Below are 25,328 nucleotides of genomic sequence, written 5' to 3'. Positions count from 1 at the left end.
ACAAATAAGCAAAAACACTTGCTATATCTAGCAATTAATGTAATTTTGATATTACATTAATCAACATGAGAGAAAGATGGATCTGGTTTTGTAGCAGGTAGTGACCTGTATACTGTTGGTTAGGACAGAGCTTCACATGATGACTATTACCATGTTCTGGAGTACTGAATTTGAGGATTCAATGAGGCAAAAGAAAAGGTAAACTATATTGAATCAGATATCATTAGTAAGAAGATAGCAGTAGCGGGGTGTGAGACAATTTTGAAGCAGACCTGTCTATTGTGAGCACAGAGCTTCACATAATTGATATTATCATGGTATGAAGACTGAAAGTGGGCAAGGAAAGAAAAAATAGTCTCCAATCAGAACACAAGACAAATGACTGAAGCATAGAAGTGTGCCGATTTTGTAGCAGACAGTGACCTGTCTATTGTAATTTAAGACAGAGCTTCACATGATGATCTTTAGTATGTTGTAGGAACTGAATGTGGGCAAGGAGAGGGAGGATACACTGTGCCAGGTCAGAACATAAAACAAATGACAACTGCAAAGAAGTGTGCTGATTTTGTAGCAAGCAGTGACCTATCTACTGTTAGTGAGGACGGAGCTTCACTTGATAACCATGATCATATACTTGAGGACTAAATTTGGGCAAGGATAGGACGCTTTGTATTCAATAAGCTCATAAGACATATGACAACAGCAGAGGAGTGTGCTGAACTTGTGCCAAAAAAGTTATGAAAATTAGAGCTGTACACTTCTATGTAGTTTAGGATTCTCATTTTTTTCTTTAATATTAGTGAGTATGATATCTCATGCAGTACATTTTGAGACCATAAAAAATGTGTTCCTATTGATTATGGGAACCAATGATTGATTACCAAAATAATGACTTTTTAATGCAATTGATGGACTGGTTAATCAAGAATATTAACGCATTCTCCAAATATCCCTGCCTGCAGTATCTCACCTACCTGTATCCCTGGAGCCTGCAGATTATTTTTGACCCCATACAAAAAAAAAAAAAGTTCCACTTGGACAAACATGAAAACCTTGCACAAACATTGGCAACACTTCTGCTATTGGAAGCTAAGAACATCCCTTTGCGAGAAAACTCAAGAAGCTACCTCTCCTGAGAGCCTTCAATCACCTTTAGAACACAAATTGCAGTTTACATCATCTCTGGAGCATATTTTAGTTGAACTGTTGCTAGGTGTTAAGACAAGACACAGAATTCTCATTCTCCTCAGCCCGATAAGACGAATGTATTGGGAAATTTTTCGGCAGAACAAGAAAAAAAAGCATAAAAAAATATTAATATTAAAAGACCAGATTATTATATAATTCCATATATACCGGTGTACATATATAGATATATATATATACATATATACATACACATATATTCAGGATATGTATATATGATGAATGTTATATATATTTACATACTTTTTTTATTTTTTGCATTATATTTTCATGCAATAATTTTGATATATATTTTTTATTGTCTTTTTAACTTTTTTTATTTTTTTTATCTGAACCCCACTGCTTTTGCTTATTTATCTAAGTCAAGTATTTTTTTTTTTATTTCTGTTATTTATTGAATTACATGTATTTTATTTATGCTTTTTTTTTGTATTTTTTAAATCTATTTTTATTGTTTATTTCAATGTTTTTTTTTTAAACTAAGCCCCAGAGCAGTTGTTTAATTATCTAGGTTGACTTTTATTTATTTATTTATTTCTACTTATTTCTGTTTATTTTTTTTTTTTATTATTTACGTATTTTCATTTTATTTGTTTTTACTTAATGTTTCCAATTTTATGTTTCATAATTTTTTGCCTAATTATCTATTACCCAACCCCTCCCACCCCCATTGCCTTTTCTTATATTATCTTGGAACGCTTAAAAAAAAGAAAAAAGCTACGATAAAATCGTGCAGAAAAAAACCCCAAAAACAAATCTATCCCCTCTTTTTTTTTTTCTGTTTTACTGAGTATTCAGTGTGACTCCTGTGTAGTGAGCGCAGTAAAACACCTTAATCCCTGGTTGGAGAAAGGCAATACCTTGACAGATGTATGCCTTCTACCTTCCTTCCGGCCATGTTTCAACAACAAACCTTTATTTTTACTTGTCTGCTGTAGCGGGGAATAAAAGAGGGAACAGAGCAATAAAACAGTGAGGGAAATCTCAGGAGCCGGTCTGCAATGCAATAGTAATGACAGATTTTAATGTGGCAAGAGAGATTGACAGAGAAATGACTTCTGAACAAACGTGGACCAGATGGAATGCAAGCGACTTAACGGAGGTTGGGGGGCTCAGCACTGGCGAGGGGGACAGCTCATGGTAGAAGAAAAAAGAGGGAATTCAAATAGGATCACAATATTATTTAATCTAAGAATCGGATGCATAATTTATATATAGAGAAAAAAAAAAGTTTTCCTGTTTTTGAAAACTTTATAAAGTGCAATATGGCCGGAATGAAAATTTACATTTGCAGCATTTCTCTAATATGGAAGAATTACTTGAATTTTTTTTTTGTGATATGGCTTACTAAAACTAAATTACTACACACTCACCCAACAATTCCCTAACAGTTCCCTCCTGCTGGTCTTTTTGATTTCTTTATTATAGCAGACGCCATGTGACTGCTGATGTTAGGGATTGGCTGCAGTGGTCACATGTTGATATGACCAGAATAGGATCCTCTCGACTTGTCCGGACAAGTTGCCACTGCAGCCAATCACTGGCAATAGCAGGTGAGTCAACCTCCCCCCATAGAAGAGAAAGGAAGGAGACCATTGGGTAACAGTGGATTTCTAAGGGAGTAAGCTATATATTTTATCACATCATGCTTGGGCAGTTTTTAACTTAAAAGGGTTTTCCATCCCTTTATTTGAGGCTCATTTGCAGATCACCAACAGTTTCAAGTATAACTTAAAGCTCTTGCAGTCCAAAATATGTACAGTAGTTGGTCCTCTATCTATTATGTGCTTTTTCATAAGAGATCAAGCAAATATCTGTGCAAATCGGTGTCAGCACAGACCACAATGCACAGACTGGTCGTGGCTCTCCCAACTCGAACGTCACAGCTTATATATGACTATGAGACTGTGAGGCTTGGGATGGGAGAGTCGCAGCCAATCTGTGCTCAATTCCCGTCTTTTGAAGGCCATTTTGTAAAGCATGGTGTTCACAACATGACACCGCAGCATTAAGACATGGAACTTAGTTGTTTTTGGAGGATGATGTGACCCTTAAAAGGGGTGTTCTGGAAAGAACAAATCATCACAAATCCAAAAGGTACATGGGGCTTGCTAGAATGGGGAACTCCTGTCCTTCTTGTGTGTGGAGCGGTAATCAAACTTGGTCGCCTTTAATTCATTCATGGCTCTTGAAATTGGTGGAATAGGGCGTTGTATGATCTCCGTGAGACCTATAGAGGATGTATAAAGGTGGCAGTGCTCATATGCGAACGTCACTCCTTATACAATTTTAGCCCCCTGTAATGATGATTAGTGATGGGCGAACCCTTGGATGTTCAGGTCTGGCGGGTTCGACTATATATATAAAAATGTTCAGTTTGGGTACCAGAATAGTACCTGAACCCCAACATGGTTCCCATTCAGATGAATGGGGTGCCAAAACATCCATTGTTTACCATGGTATCATCAGCATGACAGTGCGCAAACACTGCCTCTGATCAGCTATAAGTTTATTACCGCTGGTTAGAGAGCTTTGGTTCCCACTCTGTCAGATGACAGCATGAGCCAGCAGCTGTGACCGATGGTAAAAAGTTTACCACCGGTCACAGGTGTTGGCTGATGAGAGAATACTACTTCTATCAGCCTACACCTGCTATCGCTGATAACAGTGAGTGCATGCCAAGCAGATGGGCGTATTCATCCGCCAGTGCTATAAATAAATAAAAAATGGACTTGGGTCTGTTCTATTTTTGATAACCAGAATGGTAAAGCAGACAGCTGCGGGTTGCAACACTTAGCTGTCAGCTTTATCATGGCTGGTTATCAAGAATAGAGGGGTCCCATGATGCCTTTTTTAAATTATTTAAATAAGTAATTAAAAAGGTATGGGTTCCCCCCCATTTTTGACAACCAGCCAAGCTAAAGCAATCAGCTGTGGCTCATATTCAAAGGCTGGAAAGGGGCCATAGATATTGATCCCCAGCCTAAAAATAGTAGCCCACAGTCACCCCTGAAATGGTGAAATCAATAAGATGTGACAAATCTGGTGCTTAGCCTCGCTCTTCCCATTTGCCCTAGCAGTGGCAAGTGGGGTTCATATTTGTGGGGTTGATGTCATCTTTGTATTTTTAGGTGATCTCAAGCCCACAGGTTAGTAATGGAGAAGCAGCTATAAAACGCCTATCCATTACTAATTCCAAAGTCATATTGTGAATAAAAAACACCCAAAATAAAGTCCTTTATTTGAAATAAAAATCCTCCACACCGTTTTACAAATTTATTTTAAAAAACAAAGTTATACTTAACTGATGCCCATTCAATTGAAGCCAATGTCCCCTGTAAAAAAAAGAAAAATAATAAACAAACATATCCCTCACCTGCCCAAAGTAAAGATGTTCAATGCTGTAATCCATGTCTGCGATATGTGTTTTAACACCTGGATGGTGCCATGATGCGACCAGGCTGAAAACCGAGCGCATCCTCAGTGACTAGTGGTAATGTCTTTGAGGTTACCGTAGGTGACTGAGGCTGCATTCCCATACTTTTCTATTAGCTGGGACGATGAACTCCGGTGACCTTAATGAGATTATGGTGAATACCAATTCAGCAGGTGTAAGCTGATGGGAGTAGTACTAGTAAGCCTTTTACTGCTGTCACACCTGCTGGGAACCACAGCTCTCTGACCGGTGGTAATAATCTTACTGCCAATCAGGGCCTCTGCGGCTTCTCACACTGCCATACAGATGACAGCATGGGAAACACCTGGCATTTGGGGGGGCCGAACCAAAGCAGTAACACAGACTTCCTGGAGAAGTCTGTGTTCGGGGTTGCCGATCACTGATGATGATCAATTTGGATCTCAATGGTGAGACCCCACAAATCTAGTAGTTATCACCTTTTTTCACTGGAATACATCTTTGGCTGTCTATTATTGTTATTATAATGGCCTGCGGCTCAATTTTGAGCTATAATGACCTGATTAATAAACTGTAGGAAGATCAATCTTGTGCAAGCCTAGATAGGTCTACCAGGGTTTTCTCCACTGTTGGCCTGATACTATTAAGCCATCAGGTTGCTGGTCTTCCTCTCAATCTTGCTCCTTCTATTCTTCTGATCGTGATGTACTTCTCCAGTGATTGCTCTCTTCTTATGACCATGATGTCCTTCTCCAGTGATAGCTTTCTTTATATGATGTGTCCTAAGTAGGCAAGGCATAACTTGGTGATCATTGCTTTAAATGACGTGTCTGGCTTGATTTTGTTCCTAAATTGATTTCTTTATTCTCCTTGCTATCCCTGGTATTGATAACATCCTTCTCCAGCACCACATTTGGTAAAATCTGCTGAATCTGATGTATGTCTTGGACACATACATACGATTAATAGCCAATTATTAAAAAAAACCTTTGATCTGCTAATAAATATCTCATGTCTATTACCCACTTTTCGAGTTTTTCCCCTTTCTTTGGTTTTTGGCCAACCTTGTAGGACCTGTGGATTAAAGGAGCCTCATCTAGGTCCACACAGCCCATAGAGCAGGAAGATAACCTGGACTCTGCCATATCTACATCTTTCTTTGTTCCATAATCTATATATGTAGATATGAGTTTTTGACTGCAGCATACATATTCTCTATAATGACAGTGGCAATATAAGCAAGCAAAAGAAATTAGATATCCCCCCAACCTATATTCTCTACTCCTTCTGGGCTCCTAAAAGGAGTGACCACCCAGAGTATTGAAGAATCAGCAAATCAAGTTGCCACCAAAAACTGTTGGAAACTAGAAGCTTCCAGGCATCACAAACTTTCAGGGGGAATGGAAGGGGTCAGGCAAAGTTGTGACCTAAAAAAGGACCACCACCCTGATAGGCAACCTTGAAAATTGGCAAGCACAATCTATTCTATGTATTATCAATTGCTAAAAAGAACTAAAAAAAACACCTAATGATTAAATATAAAATAATTCCCATCGGATAGTTCTCAAAACATAATTTCCTTTTCTGTCGGAGCAAAAATAAATTGTGGCACAAAAATTAAACTTTACACCGCAAGTAGCGGGTTTGGTAATAATATGGTAATTTAGGTTTTTCTTTTGTGTTTTTTTTTTAAAGACCTCTTCTTTCGCCAGATTTCCTCTAAGGTACCGGACCTTGTGACTATGCAGATGACTGTAATGGATGATTAAAATGTGTGTCTACAGAGACGATTTGCTGCGGTCTAAGGCACAATTATAAATGGCCGAATACTCACAGCTGCCGTAACCTCCTGTGTTCTCTCAGAGGAGACTAACATTGCCCAGGCATATGAAAAAAGAAAAATCTAGACTCTATTTTAAAAAAAAAAAAATTAAAAAGCCTTTTAAGAGGAATATCTAATTTTTTTTATTATTCTTTTACATTCCGATGCTGCATTGCATCCATGTTAACACTCGGCGAGCCGTGCAGCCCTGCTACGTGGAGCCCTCCCAGCTCTGCTACCTCTGCATTCCAATACGGATTTCGCTGCATTCGGTCTACGTGTAATGGGCTTCCCCTGGCGTTCAGTCTGTAAATTTGCATAGTTCACACGCCTATTTACCGGGTTGCAACCCAATCCTCTGTTCTTTGTAAGACGGTTCACGCCGACGATGGAGATCGCCTGGAATTCACGCTTGACGGGTCTGAAATCTTAAAATCATAGCAAGAAAATCAGGCTGCACTTATGCACCTCCACACTGTGAAATTTTGATAATATATGTCCTAACCGCTTAATTGATTGATTGGCTTACTGCAGCTTTCCGAAGCACCAAATTTATCTTTAATAGCCGGAGACAGGCTCGGCAGGCAACCGGGAGGGGGGTCCCTTGGCGTCGATTTGCTCTTAACTGGAAAGTCATTACCACTTAATACATGTAGATTGTGTTGAAAGAAAATTATGTGTAATGAAATGAGGGGAAAATTAGTGGAGTGTTATGGGCGAAAGCAGATGTTACGGAGAAATTATGCTAGCAGAGATAATCACCTTCAGTAGCATTGTGTGTGCTGGAGTGTTAACTCCGACTGAGGATTGGTGAGGGACCCGAGTATATACCCATGGATCTATACACTGACACGCGGCTTTCTATTGCAGGCAGTAGTCATCGGACGACAACACACCATTCATATGGATTTATAGAAAATTCTGGAATGTTTTTTCTAGATATTCTAATTTTTTTCTTTTAGGTATGATGGTAAAATTACATATGGGATAGGGTGGAGTATAGATGGTCCGAACGATTAAGGGACTGGTCATCTGGAAGAAAAGAAAAATGAAAAACGCCTACATTTTGACAAGATATTCTGGATTATCAAATATTCTGGATAATCAGATTCATACAAAGAAGTAGTTTGTTTTTAAATCTGCAATAGGTCAATTTAGGCCGCGGATGTTACAGTAATGCATAGGGATTAACGGCATCAGTTTTGCAACAAAATCGACATCGGTAGTTACTTCTACGATTCAATTGCATCATTTCTGCTGTGGACGGTTATTCTGCATTGTTTGCAAAAATGCTGTGTTTTTGTGCTGTGGTTTATGTAGCTTTTCACTTTTTTGCAGCATAAAACTGCAGCCAGATGTTGGCATTAAAAGTGTGATCTATTCTTATTTTTTTGGAAGTGCACCGCTACTCTGCCTTCCAGTTGCCTGACTGCGAAGGGCAGTGTGCTTCTGATGACTGACTGTTCACTCACTGCTGGTCTGATGTGTGTGTTCACCGATGCTGCAAGCAGAGATAGCATTTCCTCTACAATATCGGGGGGGGGAGCGCATTGGCACTGATCCTGAGATCCCGCCTACTTTAGAGCAGCGCTTACAGGCTCTAATGCAAAGAACTTGTTAGTGCTGCACTCCTTTGGTAGCTAACCGCCCACCATGGATGGAGTGCAGAGGTGGCTGGTAGCCTTGGCAACTAGCCGTAAACTAAAGAATAAAAAAATCCCACCTTCTTAAATATTGACTATTGAAGTTAAAGGAGTTGTCCAGTGAAAACAAGCTCTCATCTATCCACTGGATAGGTAACAACTTATTGATTGGTGAGTGTCAGACATTTGGGACACAACAGATGGGCAGAATGGCTGCTTTTATCCCCGAATGGATGCAGCCTCACCCATAGGGAATGAATGGAGAGCCGATTGAGCCAGTGCATTACTGCTCCACTATAATGGGGATAAACGTCCTGTGTTCAATCACTTGGCAGTGGTCAGACCCCACTCATATTTATTTACTTATCAAATTTACTTATTACTAGAGAAATCAATTTGCATCACTTGGTCCAGTGGCCACTTTGGTAATCTGTAGTGTCTGGACTTGAGCCCAGTGAACCGCCTATTTCTTGGCAGCATCTCCAGCTCCTTTTTTAATTTACCAGCCTTGTGCAACATTATGGTTGTGGTGTGATGCACATGTGATGTCGTACCAAGCTGGCTAATGGAAAGAAGAACTGCAGATGCTTCCTGGTAGGAATCGGTTCACAAGGCTCCCGTGCAATGGCCATGGAGTACGGAAGAGGCTGCTGGACCGAGTCCTGAGGATCAATTCTCACCAACACTAGTTATCATCTAAAGTTTGGATGAGAGGTAACTTGACAATCTATTAAAGGGTTTCAATATAATAGCTATCCTAAAAACTATCTACCCATAGTTTAGCCGATCCCTGCATGTCTGACTATGGGAACCACTGACAATCACTTCTGATGACTTGGTCATACTTTTCACCTGTAGGGACCAAAAGACCCTTGGGTGCCACATTAGAGATAAATCAAAAATACCCCAACTCCCATTAGAGGTGGGAAGGGGTTGTCCTGCTTATTAAGCCACTGTTGCTTTTCTTCTGTTGATCCTTTCCAGCACTGGAGCCAATCTACGTGGTCACTGGGATTGGATAGCCATGGAGACACCATATGGACAATGAGGAAAGGTGAGCATAAAAGGTTTTTTCTTTTAACCTTTTAAGGTCCTCTTAAGAATCAAGAAATATGGCTTCCATCTCGTCACCATTCTGTTGGTGAAACGAACCCCAAAAATGTCAGATTAACAAAGTGATTTCAATTTGTTACGTATCAATTCCGTCATCTCTACTAAGGACAATTTTGTCCAACTATATTTTTTACTTTTGGGATCACCTTAAACAAATTATAAGCATTGCAAGTTTTTTTTTACGGTAGATTTTTTTACATTTTTTTATTTTTTAATTATAATCTGCTCTGAATACATAACCCCGCGCACGATCTTGTTTCATATCCATTCTGGTAAATAAATTTAAAAATCCATTTCCTTCCACAATGACGCCTGAATTTCTATATTTATTTCGCTCCAAATGATTTCTCTGCCGACATCATAAAAAATCCCGTCTATGTAGCTGAAAATACAGAGTAAAATTAAGTAGGGAACCCTATAAAAAAATCAGTTAGTGGTGAAAGCAAAGTATATAAACTCGGGAGACGGAATAACTGTATTTTCATAACGTGAACATTTCCAACGTGAGATTAATCTCAGCCAGAAACTCTTTCTTAACCCTCAAGTAATTAGACAAAACTCATAAAGCAACAATATGATTTTGCATATAACACTTCAAGTATCTCGTATAACAAATTCCGTTTTATATGTTCAGTTCAGTACCCAGCCTGTATTTCTTTATGTATGCCATCACCGCATAATAATATAGCTGGTTATTATAATGTCTTCATTAAGCTGTTGTGAAATTCTCATTCTCTTCTCACTGCGGGCTTCAAGTTCTCTTTCGGTCTTTCTTCTGTACAGTTTTGCAATCATTCGGTTGGGTTGTCCACTATGTGTCAACTTTATTGTAGGGTTGTTGAACCATCCTGCAACTTATATTTAGAAAAAAAAGAATATTTCAACCTTACGATGGTTTTATCTGATACTATGAGCCAACAGACTCAAGCACACAACTGAAGATCACCAGAAAGTCCTTGGCGTTGATGTAAAATTGGGCGGTGCCCAATGTACATAATATTATGTAGCTGAAAGTCTTGTTGCCCCACACATGCACTGTGGTCTGCATACTCAAGCCTTGAAGACAACCAAGACTGTCTACTATTGGTTACGCATATACGGTGGTCACCTTGAATCATCATGGCCTTAGGACTAATTGCTCCATAAAAGTAGGACAATGTTACAAATGGGAGAATCGTTCTTAAACTAATCAGTTTTGAAATGATTTCTCCACAAAATTTGCATCCTGAAGAATCTGAAATTTTGGGGATTTGCAGCAAAATGGCATCTCGTCAACATTAGGCCTCATTCAGATATCTGATTTCTGCATACAAGTGCTATCCATGTTTTTCACGGATAGCACTCATACCTGCAGTCTATGGGGCCATTCCCATGAGCATGATATTTGGCAAATTGAGTGGTCCATGCAAAATTACGGAGACGCCCAATTTTGATCCATTGGCTATGAGTCCTTGAAAAAGTTGGACAGCACTTGGAACGCATCCGAGTGTGGTCCAATTTTCACAAATTGCCACAAAGGAGAAGGTGGAGAACCTTTTTTTATTTTTCACATATGAGAGAAACAGATGACACTCTGACCACACTCTTATCAAACTCTGATCGGAGTTTGATCAGACTTTGATCAGGCTTTGATCAGAGGTTGATCAAAATAATACATGAGAAAAACAGATGTCTGAATGAGGCCTTATGGTCTATGATTTTTGGCTGGAATAAGGTTATAATAAAACAAGTAATACTCCCATTTCCTCTCCTTTTCTTGTGTCATCTCCAGGAGCAGCTCTCTGGAGATCTGCACTGGTCTTCTGTTCATCCAGCTGCCTGTTCTTATGGTCTTCTGTTTTTCTTCCATTCCGGTACATGACGTCAAAATGAGGCATGAGATTTCCTACGTGAATTCACGTTAGAGGGTAGCTCCCTCCTTGACATACATTGACCCACACATGACCACGTTAGGCCAGTCTGAAGCTTAAGATTGACTTCAAGTGCCAAAATAGAGAAAGATCAAAAGACCAGAAAATGGGTGCAGATAGAGGACAAACAAGAAGATGTGGCTCAGGCGACGTATGAACAGATGAAGACATGTGAGTGTAAAGGTTTTTCTTTTATTATTACCCTGTCCTTATGACAATTGGGACAGTTTTAACTTAGACTGATTTTTTTTTCAATCAAATACAATTTCTTGGCCAAATTAGAGAAAATCTGCCCAACTTAAAGTTTTGGATATTCACTTATCTCTTGACCAAACAATTGACCTTCTGTAATACCATGATTCTTGACCAATGGAACATAGCCTTGGTTGTAATACATAAACATAGACAAATTATTGAGGTTAACTGGGGTCATCCATGATGGTTTTAAGTATAAAAGAAAGAGTCTAAAAATTGTATTTTCCAAACTGAACAGACAAACTCATGAAAATCTTCTTTGATTGCTATAAAAGCTATTTGTGACTAATGGATTGCAATCCTTTCCACAGATGGACGTGCCCATCAGAGGATTATTTGACTCAGTCAATGACCCCAAAATTCCAGCAGAAGACAACCTCATTGGAGGTGACTTTGGAGGGACGTGCCCATCAGAGGATTATTTGACTCAGTCAATGACCCCAAAATTCCAGCAGAAGACAACCTCATTGGAGGTGACTTTGGAGTAAAAATCTTAAGTCCAAACCCAGTTCTATGCTTTGAAATCCTTTAAGATTTTGGAATTTCCCAGTTGAACAAATCTAAAGCATAAAATAGCGAATTGGTTTTCCATCAGTGGACCTTAGACCCCCCCAAGGTGCATTTTTGTTGAGTGCCCTTGCACCTTCCTTAGGCTATGATCTTTATAAGTAAAGTACAGGGTGGGCCAGTTACATAGATGACGCACCTAAATAAATTGGGAATTATTGGTGATATCAATTTCCTGCTTATGGCACATTAGTATATGGGAGGGGGAAACTTTTCAAGATGGGTGGTGACCATTGCGGCCATTTTGAAGTTGGCTATTTTGGATCCAACTTTATTTTTTCCAATGGGAAGAGGGTCATGTGACACATCAAACTTATTGGAAATGTCACAAGAAAAACAATAGTGCTTGATTTTAACGTGACGTTATTCTTTCAAGAGTTATTTACAAGTTTATGACCACTTATAAAATGTGTTCAAATTGCTGCCCATTGGGTTGGATTGTCAATGCAACCCTCTTCTCCCTCTCTTGACACACTGATAGCAACACCGCAGAAGAAATGCTTGTCTAAGGGGGTCAGATTCCTTGTAGGAAGGCTCGGACCTGACACCCATAATGTGGTGGTGCATCATCTTGCTGGAAAAACTCAGGGACGGTGCCATCTGCAGTGCATAAAGAGGGCAACACATCATCATGTAGCAATTTCATATATCCAGTGGCATTGAGGTTTCCATTGATGAAGAATGGCTCACTATCTTTGTACTCCATATACCACACCATACCATCACTTATGGGTGTCAGGTTCGAGCATTCCTACATGAACAGTTTCCTGGAAAGTGGATTGGTCATCATTAAATGGCCACCAAGGTTTCTCGATCTGACCCCCTTAGACTTTTATCTTTGGGGTCATCTGAAGGCAATTGTCTATGCTGTGAAGATACGAGATGTGCAGCATCTGAAACAACAGATACTGGAACCCTGTGCTAGCATTTCTTCTGCGGTATTGCTATCAGTATGTCAAGAGTGGGAGAAGAGGGTTGCATTGACAATCCAATACAATAGGCAGCACTTTGAACGCATTTTATAAGTGGTCATAAACGTGTAAACAACTTATGAAAGAATAAAGTTATGTTAAAACGGAGCACACCTTTTTCTTTCTTGTGAAATTCTCAATAAGTTTGAGTCATATGACCCTCTTCCCATTGAAAAAAATAAAGTTGGAACCAAAATGGCCGACTTCAAAATGGCCACCATGGTCACCACCCATCTTGAAAAGTTTCCCCTCTCCCATATACTAATGTGCCACAAATAGGAAGTTGATATCACCAACCAATCCCATTTTATTTAGGTGTATCCATATAAATGGCCCACCCTATACATTGTATGATCATAGCTCAGGGATTGTTCCATGTGAAGGGTGCTTCATGTAAGACCTGGAGGTACGCTGATTTGAGGTGGTTATGCATGTTCATTTCCCCCGGTTTGGTGGAGAGTACATGTGTTCTCTATGGGACAATGGGAGTACAATGAAGGAAGACGCCCCTGGTGGCTAGTTATCTTTGTTGAGTTCAAAAGATTGGCCATGTTCAAATTAAATATACCTGAATCCTTTTTTCCTTAGAGCAATGGCTAAACAGCTAACACACCTTAGATGGTCAGCCAGCAGGGTCAAATGACTTTAGTGTAATTTGTATTGCCATTTTTAGAGGACGTCTATGTTATTCTATGTCCTTTTATTGTAAGGTAACTTTAACAATGCAAAAAATTGGCTTTTTTTGCAAATATAATGAGCTCTCCTATATCCCAATAATATTAGAAAATAAAATTTGATATTGTCCAGATTTCTCTACTTTGTCTGGTCAGAATAATTGTTTCTTTTTATAGGAATGAGGACCTGGTAATCGGTCTCCAAAAGAAGAGTTCATTTATGCAGGCCAGGTGAGGCTGTATAGTGTCGTATACGCTGCTGACTGCGGTCACTAATGAAATAAGTGAGCACCCAGAGGTATAAGTAATATTCACCGTGCGAAATGCACATATGAAGCAGCTGGGACAGAGCGAGCAGCAAGAAGCTAGGCTAATCCCTTTAGGTCTTAGCTTTAGAACATAGATGTGGAACCTTTGGCAAAACCAATATGAAACTTCTTGAAAGGTCTGGTCATAACTCTAATATTCGGATGTTTCATCGCAGAGAGGATTATTTTTAGAGCACTTCGAGATGATTTTCTTTGAGGTTTTCTGTCACAGCAAGACATCAAGTGCACATGGAGAATATAAAAAATTACCAACACTATAAATCAAAAATGTTTACTTTTTCATAGCGCTTTGGCAGCTCTCCTACCACCTATGCATTCCCAAGAATATCAAAAAATACTATAATAACAAGGGTTCCATCAGTCGCTAGTTCTCCAGAATGGAGGAAATAAATGTAAAATTATGTAAAGATAACTTCTAAATATTATATTTTTCAGTCAAGGTTGTCAAGATTTGGGCCAAAGTGTTGGAAAAAAAGAAGAAAAAGTGGACGAAGCATAGGAAAATAAAAGTAGAGGAAGTGAAAAAAGAAAAGATAGAGGAAGTAGTGGAAGATGAAGAGGTGGAGAAAGATGAAGAGGTGGAGGAAAATGAAGAGGAGGAATAGGAAGAAAATGTAAAGAAACAGGAAAGAAATTAAAAACTAGGGGAAATGGCAGAAGCGGAAGAGGAAGAAAAAAATTAGGAAGAAGAGGATGAAAAAGAAGAACAAATTAGGAAGCAGAAAAGGATGAAGAGAAAGAAAAGGAAGAAGAAAATTAGGAAGAGAAAAAGGAGGAAGAAGATGATGTAAAGGAAAATAAATAAAGAATAAGTAGAGGAAGTGGAAGAAGCAGAATAAGATGAAGTAGAAGAAAAAGAGGAAGAAAAAATTAGGAAGAAGAAAAGGAAGAAGGGGAAGAAAAAGAACAAGAAAATTAGGAAGAAGAAAAGTAGGATGAGGAAAATGTAAAGGAAGATAAAAAAGGAATAAGTAGAGGAAGTAGAAGAAGAAAAAAAGAAAAGTAAGAAGAAACAGAAGAATGAGAAGAAAAGGAAAGGAAGGGTAAGAAAAATTGAAAAGGAAGAATAAGAAATAGGAAGAAGAAAAGAAAACTAAAGAACCAGAAGAGTTAAAGGAATACAATACCAAACTCTCCCCTCTCCAATCTGTCCTGAATGCTGCAGCCAGGATCATATTCCTCACCAATCATTACACCGATGCCTCTAGCTTGTGCCAGTCATTACACTGGTTACCCATCCACTCCAGAATCCAGTACAAACTTATTACCCTCACCTACAAAGCACTCCACTGTACAGCACCAGCCTATATCTCCTCCCTCATCTCAGTCTGCCACCCTATCCATGCCCTCCGTTCTACTGATGACCTGAGGATAGCATCATCAATAATCAGAACCTCCCACTCCTGTCTACAAGCCTATACACGTGCTGCGCCAATTCTTTGGCATGCACTACCCAGGTCAATACGATTAGTCCCCAATCCCTACAATTTTAAGCGTGCCCTGAAAACGCATTTATTCAGACTGGCCTACCACCTCAACACATTAACCTAATCTATCCCTATGTGGTACAGCCAAAAGTCTTACCATAACCAGGTTCCCCATATCATGTTCCCACATGCTTTATGCATCTATTAGTCCTCTGTATCCATACTGTTACATACTCAACACTATGGCTGGTCTGAACAATGAAGGCAACTGTTACCACCCACCTTTTGTGTCTCCCTTTTTTCCTCATAGATTGTAAGCTTGCGAGCAGGGCCCTCATTCCTCTTGGTATCTGTTATGATCTATGTGATTATTGTTATGCTGTAATGTCTATTGTCTGTACAAGTCCCCTCTGAAATGTAAAGTGCTGCGGAATATGTCGGCGCTATAGATATACAATTTATTATTATTGTTATTATTATTGTCTGCATTGTGATTGCTATAAGTGTGTGCTAGAAGTGTGAAGATTAATTTAAGAATTAAAACCAGAATTGAACCAGAAGGGAACTGAAGGTAACTGGACACAGTCACTGTAAACAATGTTTCTGTTTGTTTTCACTTTCACCCCAATAATCCTTCACTTTCTGCTAATTCCCCTAATCCCTACTCCTAGTAAGGAACTGTTCATCTCTTCTTCAATCCTCCCCATCCACCTCACCTCCGCCTCAAAACTGTTCCTTAACATACAATCCTCTGTCTCCAAACACAGACAGCCCCCTCATGCCCTCTCCTGCTCCCACCTGCTAACACTTTCTCTGCTCCTTCTCACTGCTGGTGATATCTCTCCAAATCCTGGTCCTCCTCACCACATTCCCACAGTCATTTCTACCTCCCATCCACGCTCTATCACAACCTTCCGTAACCTCTCCAACCTTATACCCATTCACCCAGCCCCCGCTTCCCCAGTCCCACTAACAGGAGCTCTGTGGAACGCTCGCTCTGTCTGCAACAAGCTTTCCTACATCCATGATCTTTTTGTTACTACCAAACTCTCCTTCCTCGCCATCACCGAAACCTGGCTCACCCCTTCTGACACAGCCTCTCCTGCTGCACTTTCGTATGGCGGCTTCCACCTTTCTCACACCCCCCGCCCCAGCAGCAAACATGGTGGAGGAGTTGGTTTTCTCCTGTCAGATACCTGCTCCTTCACCCCAATCCCACTGCCACCCTCTGTTACCCTCCCTTCCTTTGAGGTGCACTCTGTGCGCATCTACTCCCCCTCCAACCTCCAACTGGCTGTCATCTACCGCCCCCCAGGGCCAGCCACCACCTTCTTTGACCACTTCACCACCTGGTTACTTCATTTCCTTTCCGCGGACATCCCTACTATCATCATGGGCGACTTCAACATCCCCATTGACACTTCCCTCTCAGCTGCCACTAAACTTCTATCTCTCACTTCCTCCTTCGGCCTCACTCAATGGTCTTCTACAGCCACCCACAAAGATGGCCACACACTGGACCTCATCTTCACCCGCCTCTGCTCCCTATCTAACCTCTCTAACTCACCTCTTCCTCTCTCTGACCACAACCTGCTCACATTCTCTTCCCTCTTCACTCCATGTCTACAATCCCCACCCCACAAACTTTCACACCCTCGCAGGAATCTTAAACACCTTGACCTACACTCATTCTCCGAATCCCTCCTCCCTCTTACAGATATAAGTTCCTTACACAATGCGGATGACGCTGCCGCTCTATATAACACCACAATAGCTGTAGCTTTGGAATCCGCTGCCCCACTTACACATACCAAAACTCGCAAAATCAACAGACAGCCCTGGCACACCAGCCTGACCAAAGAGCTGAGGCGAGCTTCCAGGGCTGCTGAGCGCAGATGGAAAAGATCCCACTCCAACGAGCATTTCATCGCATTCAAACAGTCCCTCACTACTTTCAAGACCACACTCGCCACAGCTAAACAAACCTACTTCTCATCTCTCATATCCTCCCTGTCTCACAACCCTAAACAGTTATTCAACACCTTCAATTCTCTCCTCCGCCCCCCAGCACCTCCTCCCTCCCCACTCATCTCAGCTGAAGACTTTGCCTCATTTTTCAAGCAGAAAATTGATAACATCAGGGACAGTTTTGGTCAACAACCCCCAGAGCCCTTCCTCCCGACTTCCCAGCCCTCCACCTTCAAAACCAACTTCTCCACCATTACAGAAGATCGACTCTCCACGCTACTCTCAAGATCACATCTCACCACCTGTGCACTCGACCCGATCCCATCCCACTTCATCCCAAACCTCACCACAGTCTTCATCCCAACCCTAACCCATCTCTTCAACCTATCACTAACAACTGGTGTTTTCCCCTCAAGCTTTAAACATGCCTCCATCACACCTATCCTCAAAAAGCCCTCTCTTGACCCATCCTCTGCATCTAGCTATCGCCCTATATCACTTCTCCCATACGCCTCCAAGCTACTGGAACAACACGTCTACCTTGAACTGTCCTCCCATCTCTCTTCTTGCTCCCTCTTCGACCGCTTACAATCTGGCTTCCGGTCACACCACTCCACTGAAACTGCCCTTACTAAGATCACCAATGACCTCTTAACTGCCAAGAGCAAGCGACACTACTCTGTCCTCCTCCTCCTGGACCTGTCGGCTGCCTTTGACACAGTGGACCATTCCCTATTATTACAGACCCTCTCATCCCTCGGCATCACAGACTTGGCCCTCTCCTGGATCTCATCATACCTAACAGACCGGACATTCAGCGTCTCCCACTCACACACCACCTCCTCACCTCGCCCCCTATCTGTCGGAGTCCCACAAGGTTCAGTCCTAGGGCCCCTGCTGTTCTCTATTTACACCTTTGGCCTGGGACAGCTCATAGAATCTCATGGCTTTCAGTATCATCTTTATGCTGATGACACACAGATCTACATCTCTGGACCAGATATCACCTCCCTACTAACCAGAATCCCTCAATGTCTGTCCACTATTTCATCCTTCTTCTCCACTAGATATCTGAAACTCAACATGGACAAAACAGAATTCATCATCTTTCCCCCATCTCACGTGACCCCCCCTACGAACCTATCAATTACAGTAAATGACTGCCCACTCTCCCCAGTCCCACAAGCTCGCTGCCTCGGAGTAATCCTTGATGCTGATCTCTCCTTCAAACCACATATCCAAACCCTTTCCACTTCCTGCCGACTTCAACTCAAAAATATTTCACGCATCCGTTCATTCCTCACCCAAGAATCTGCAAAAACCCTAGTCCATGCCCTCATCATCTCTCGCCTTGACTACTGCAACCTCATGCTCTGCGGCCTCCCCTCAAACACTCTCGCACCCCTCCAATCTATTCTAAACTCTGCTGCCCGACTAATCCACCTGTCCCCCCGCTATTCCCCAGCTTCTCCCCTCTGTCAATCCCTTCACTGGCTCCCAATTGCCCAGAGACTCCATTACAAAACCCTAACCATGACATACAAAGCCATCCACAACTTGTCTCCTCCATACATCTGTGACCTCGTCTCCCGGTACTTTCCTGCACGCAACCTCCGATCCTCACAAGATCTCCTTCTCTACTCCCCTCTTATCTCCTCTTCCCACAATCGCATACAAGATTTCTCTCGCGCATCACCCCTACTCTGGAACTCTCTACCACAACATATCAGACTCTCACCTACCATCGAAACCTTCAAAAAGAGCCTGAAGACCCACCTCTTCCGACAAGCCTATAACCTGCAGTAACCACCGATCGACCAAACCGCTGCACGACCAGCCCTACCCTCGCCTACTGTATTATCAACCATCCCTTGAAGATTGTGAGCCCTCGCGGGCAGGGTCCTCTCTCCTCCTGTACCAGTTATGACTTGTATTGTTTAAGATTATTGTACTTGTTTTTATGTATACCCCCCTCACATGTAAAGCGCCATGGAATAAATGGCGCTATAACAATAAATAATAATAATAATAATAATAATAATTATTATTACAATGCAGAGGCAGAAGAAGAGGAAGAAAATTAGGAAGAGGAAAAGGAGTAAGAAAAAGAAGAAGAAGATATAAAGGAAGAGAAAAAAAGAATAAGTAGAGGAAGTGGAAGGATAAGAAAATAAAGAATAAGAAATATAGGAGGAAGAAGAAAAGGAAGAGGAAAAGAAAGAAGGAAAACAGGTGTTGAAGGAAAAAAGCAGAGACAGAAGAAGAAAATTAAGAAGAGGAAGAGCGAGAAAAGGAAGGAGGTGAGTAAGTAAGAGCTAGAGGAAGAGGAGGAGTAGGAAATGGAAAAAATAGATGAAGAAGGAGAAGAAAATGAAGAGTGATAGGAAGATGAAGAAAAAGATGAAGAGAAAAGAGGAAGAGAAAAAAGGAAGAAGGACAAAAATTAGACTAAGGTGCTAGTATAATCCACAGTTGTTGTTAGATTAATATTATAGAGCAGTCATCTCCAGACTGTGGCTCTTCAACAAAAACAATTTCCAAGATGCTCACCTTCTTGAGTTGTATTTATAACAGCTTGAAAGCCCTAGCGTGGTGATAATTGTTTGATAATGTTTGTAGGATATGTAGCTCTACAATAAATACCTAATACTAGGATATTTCCATTTTTTTTATTTAGCTGGTTCAGAATTATATCTGTTGAATACTGGTTGCCAACCAATATGGCTCCAAGACTGGTAAATTTTTGCTATGCCAAAGTATAACCCTCATGTGCCATATTTAGGGTGACAACCTAGAGGCACAAGTACTGGGAACTTTGGTTCCACAATGGCCAACATCAATACATTAAATCCCGAAAAGATGTCCCCAAAAATGGACTAAAGTATTTAAATGCATAGACCTGTTATCGGAACACACTATGTTGGTGATATGTAAGCATTATATGGCAATATCTGAAGATCACCCAGATTCTGGCATTAAATTAAATTTCCCTTTTAATCTGGCTGAAATCGTACATTTTTCAGAGTAGGTCTCTAGCATAAGTGTCTGACTGTAACACATCAAATTTTGGAACAGACCACTAAAAATCATCTTTACATGTTTTGTTAAAGACCTAATCTAGAATTCCATGCTGTCATTGTGTTTTGCTATTTCGGGCTGGATTCACATTACAAGGAGTCTATTTTGTGCTCCCTTGTCATTCCAATGCTGAAATAATGCAGAAAAGAATAAAAAGACACTGACTCAAAGTGACAGCATGAGCAGTTTTCTCCTTAAAAAAAAAAAGATCGCCATACCAGATGTTATCCAAGATACATTAGTTAATTGAATTTCATAATACAGGGTCACATACATTTAAATGTTTGGTGAATGCAGCAAGTTTAAAGGACGTAAGATAAAAGTGAGGATCCAAGATGAATGAACTTAAGAAAAAAAAAGTTGGGTAAGCAAAATTTGCTATTTCAGGATTTTTTTTATTTCACCTTGCAATGGATTAAAGGAGTTGTCTATTCTGGAAATTTAAAGAAAGTTAAAAGTTCAAAATGGGTTAACAAAAAAGAGCAATAATCATTTGACTTATCTCTGACCAAACTAAATCCTAAACTGCATCATACTTTTCCGGTCTCTTTTTCCACTAAAGCCCCGACATTCACTGACAGTGGGCTACCATAGTGGCCAGATATTGTCTGAGAAGTCCCTTTAAAGGGAATCTGTGAGTAACATTAGCTTCCCAAGTGAGAAATATGGGCATTCTGAACTTTGGAATGTAAAACCATCAACACCTTTTATATATTGTATCTGTTGCTGCATGCCTGAGAAATCAGTGTTTTAATTAATTTGCAAATGAAGTGTTATGTGCTCTGGCCTTAACAGCACTTTCCGAACCTCTGCCTCCCAAGATTGTTTTCCCCTTTTAGAACAGACTCTTGCTTGGTACCTGGTATCACACACACAGTAAGCTATCAATCAAGCAAGCTAAAGAGACTGGTGCTGAGCGAAGAAACAACCTTGACAGGCAGCAGGTTGGGAAGTGCTATGTCACATCCAGAGCACTTAATGCCTCATTTACATGTGAGCTAAATTTCTGCTGATTTCTTGGGAAAGCAGCAACGGATAAAAGATATCAAGATATCTATGGATTTATACTGCAAAGTCATGCATGCACATATATGCAATTTGGAGGTTTAATCTTTACTCACAGACTCCCTTTAAAGGAACTGTACAGTTAAAGGGGTTGTCTGATCCAAAATGATAAGTCTGCAGTCACTCTGTGTAACTACAGACCTATATATTTACCAAGCATACGCACTGTGCACTGCAGGGATTTACCAATTTCTGAGCCAGTCTGGAGGGTATTTATACGTTATACATACTCCCAACCACAGCCTGACTAGTGGGCATGGCCTCGCTCCATACTTTTGTATAGAGTGTGGCCGTGCCTCAACTAGGGCCCCAGCTGTCCAGTGTGTGTGGAAGTGGCCTCACTCTGCAAAAGTGTATGGTGCGAAGCCGTGCCCATTGGACGGGCTCTGACTGGAGAATCTATAACTCATTCATACCCTCCGATCACTGCTCAGAAACCGGCGAACTCCCCACAGCTCACAGTGCATGCACTGGAGGGATTCATAAGTCTGCAATCACACAGAGTGACTGCAGACCTATCGATTTGGACCAGACAACCCCTTTAATCACTGTCCACTATGGTAGCCTACCTTAGTCATTAGGTACATGGGTTAAGACTTTCAGATTTGGTCTGTTCCATTTTAGGGTATGTTCACTCAGGGCATTTTTGCTGCGTTTTTTTCTGCAGCAAAACCTGATTTCTTGGCATGAAAGAGGCTGCGACAAAAACGCAGGTTTAGGTGCGTTTTTGCTGCGTATTTGGTGTGTTTTTTCCATGTGTTTTTGTGTCTCTTTGTGCATGGTAATAAAGTTGAGTTTAGTTAATATATATATATCACAAATAAAAAAAAAAATATTGCCTCCATAATTAGTTGGGAAACATTAATGTTCATCCTCCTATACCAAGACATGGCTAACACCTCACTACTACCTGACACTCCCTCACAATAGCTCTTGAAAGGAATCTGTCACCTATTTTTTTGCATATAAGATGCGGCCACCACCATCAGGGGCTTACCTACAGCATTCTGAAATGCTGTAGATAAGCCCCCGATATAACCTGAAAGAGAAGAAAAATGAGTTATATTATACTCACCCAGGGGCGGTCCGGGTCCGATGGGTATCGCGGTCCAGGTCCGGCGCCTCCCATCTTCTAGCGATGATGTCCTCTTTTTTACTTCCCATCGCGGCTCCGGCCTAGGCGCATTGCTCTGCCCTCTTGAGGGCAGAGCAGAGTACTGCAGTGCGCAGTCACCGGACTTCTCTGACCTTTCCCGGCGCCTGCATTATCTTATCATACAATATCATCACTGTCCCCAATAAGGCTCACAATCTAAGTTCCCTATCAGTTTGTCTTTGTAGTGTAGGAGGAAACCAGAGTACCAGGAGGAAACCTGTGCAAACACGGGGAGAGCATACAAACTCCTTGCAGATGTTGTACTTGGTAGGATTTGAACCCAGGACCCCAGCACTGCAAGACTGCGGTACTAACCTTGGATATGGTGCTGCCAATTTGGTTATAAAATTAAGTAGAAATCCATATTGGTCAATTTTTATTTCACTCAAGAATAAGTCATTTTACAAATAATTTTCATGGTACTTATTGAGGTTTCTCTAACAAATATTCAATGCCTATAGTCATTGTAAGGTCTGGACATGTGTAGCGCCCGACGTCTTTACCGCCACAAATGGGTCAAATATGTACTGTTTTGTATGTGTTTTGTGAGCAATGGGAGTTATGCTTTCTCTACTAGAGACCACAACACACACACACAATTTGCCTCACTCCCTTACTTGTCTGAAGCTTGGACCTTTGCAGACATACCCTAACTGGGAGGGGGAGCAGTCGGGAGTTGTTGTTTTCAGTGAAGAAGGAGAGAAAGGAGAACGCTCCTGGAAGCCATGACATGCTCTTCTTCCAGGAGCAAAGCTAAGAAGAATCAGGGAGTCAGCCCCTAGGCCATCCATGCTTTCAGAGCAGGGTGGTAAGCTGAGAGACTGTGTGGATTTATACAACCAACAGCAGAGTGTTTTCCACGGGAAGACTGCAGCAAACTAATATCAGTGAAGGATTGTGCAAGAAGGAAATTGAGCTTCACACAGGATTCAAGCTGCAAGTTGCCAGAGGAGGAATACACATTGAGTAGTGGCTATACTGGAAGTTTTGGACTCCGGGAAGCCTTGGACCCAGAAGGGATTAGAATAGCAGGAAGCTTGCACCGAGTCACAGCAGAGTGAAGGATAACTCCCATTCTGCAGAGCAGACTGTAACCTGGTGAGAGTTGTAATATCTCCGCTGAACTGCACCTGAACTACAGTAAATGATAAGGTGACTTCCCTTGTCTACTGCCTTATTACTCCATGTCTTCTACTTCCATCACAATCTCTTGGGGTCAGCCCTGGTTGGAGAGGGTTAAACATCTGCACTGCCATCACCATCTACTCCCCCAGGGATCATCTGCAGTGCCGGCTATACTACAGTCAAACACTCCAACTGGAGTCACGAATCACTACATAAACTTTATCCCTAATCAATACTCCCCTTTTACATGGCCGCCTGGGGCCATGGATCGGGTCACTGCCACTGTGACACATCCCTTTAAGACGACTGGCCCGGTACCGAGTATCCCACGGCCTTTGGGGCGCGTCACATGGCTTGGCCCATGTATGTGGATTTGATTGCCTCAAAATGCATTTAACATCATGTCATTCAGGCCTATGTGGCAAAGGCTGGTTTATTTTGATATCTACATGTAGTATAAACTCTATATGCTCCTACAGTATCTCTTCTTCATAGAAAGGGCCCTCATGGGTTATGGGATCTTACGTAGTCAAGTTTGGGTATAAAACTGAGAGAGACAAGAATTTGGACAATACAAAAAAAAGTTGGGTTGAATATGACTCCAGGTGAAGATGACTATGAAGACTCAAGGATGGAGAAGATATGGTTGGATATGATGTTGCCAATTTTGGCATGATACAACAGATAAAATACAAAAATAAAGTACAAATCCATCTTGTCCAGTCTTTATTCCATCTAAGATCATAGTTTTCCCAAAAATGTTGATGGCTCTTATTGAAGTTTCTTTGATAAATTTTCAGTGGTCAATGTAAGCTCTCGACATGGATTGACCCACGTATATGGATCTGATTGCCCCAAAATATCCTTTTCCAGTCTCTACTTTCAACATCTAGCAATTATTTTTTGTAACAATGTGCAAAACATTGCACTGGAACTATTCATTGTTCCTAGGGATGTTTTTACTGAATCCATTTAACATTTTTTTTAAGGCATCAGGGGTTTACTAAGCAGCAGTTAATCGCTTACATTTTATTTACTTTCCTGAATAGTGGTTTGATTTGAGGGCTGTTCTGCATATCTTAAACCTTTTAGCCCGTACATAATATATCAGGCTTTAGTGGTTAGACTTTGGTGTCACTATTCATAAAATAATTGAGTTTACACAAAAAGTGATTCCTGTAATAGCCGTTTTTTACAAGTACGTACATTTTATTTAAAATTACTAACTCAAAGGCAAAGTTAAAAAAAAAAAAAAAGAAAAAAATAGAAAACCCTCACCTCCAACAACTTCCTGTAATTGCGAATTATTGTGAGTGAAACAGAGGGAAAAGGATTTGAAAATTATGAACCATTATGCTCGAGAGAGAAAGAGGGAAAAAAAAGAAGAAGAGGGAGTCGGAGGAAAAAAGACATCTCGGCTTCATGAAACACAGCTGACAAGCTCGACTAAATTACCCCCGGACCATTACAAAAATCACTTAATTGGCAACCATTTTGTTAGGTCAATTGACTCTAATTGAAAAAATAACAAAAAGCTTATTATGCTGCAAATGTGGCCATGGAAAATGAGTCTTGTGTTAGAAGGAAACAATAATTCTACATTT

At 40.9% G+C, this 25,328-nt stretch overlaps 2 long non-coding RNA genes across 3 annotated transcripts in view; one reads left to right on the top strand and one right to left on the bottom strand.

Annotated features, from left to right (window-relative positions):
- LOC141091909 (uncharacterized) overlaps positions 1–25,328 on the bottom strand; it is a 163,347-nt gene that overhangs the window by 86,984 nt on the left and 51,035 nt on the right. The window lies entirely within an intron of this gene.
- On the top strand, positions 8,692–12,117 carry LOC141092030 (uncharacterized). Its single transcript, XR_012232658.1, has 3 exons — positions 8,692–9,140; positions 10,971–11,280; positions 11,676–12,117. It is a non-coding gene; the product is annotated as an uncharacterized lncRNA (long non-coding RNA).

Source organism: Dendrobates tinctorius, unplaced genomic scaffold, assembly GCF_039654945.1.
Source record: "Dendrobates tinctorius isolate UK_male_01 unplaced genomic scaffold, ASM3965494v1 ptg000057l, whole genome shotgun sequence".
NCBI lineage: Eukaryota > Metazoa > Chordata > Amphibia > Anura > Dendrobatidae > Dendrobates > Dendrobates tinctorius.
Note: the sequence above shows the minus strand (reverse complement) of the source record. Positions and strands in the feature narration are given on the sequence as shown.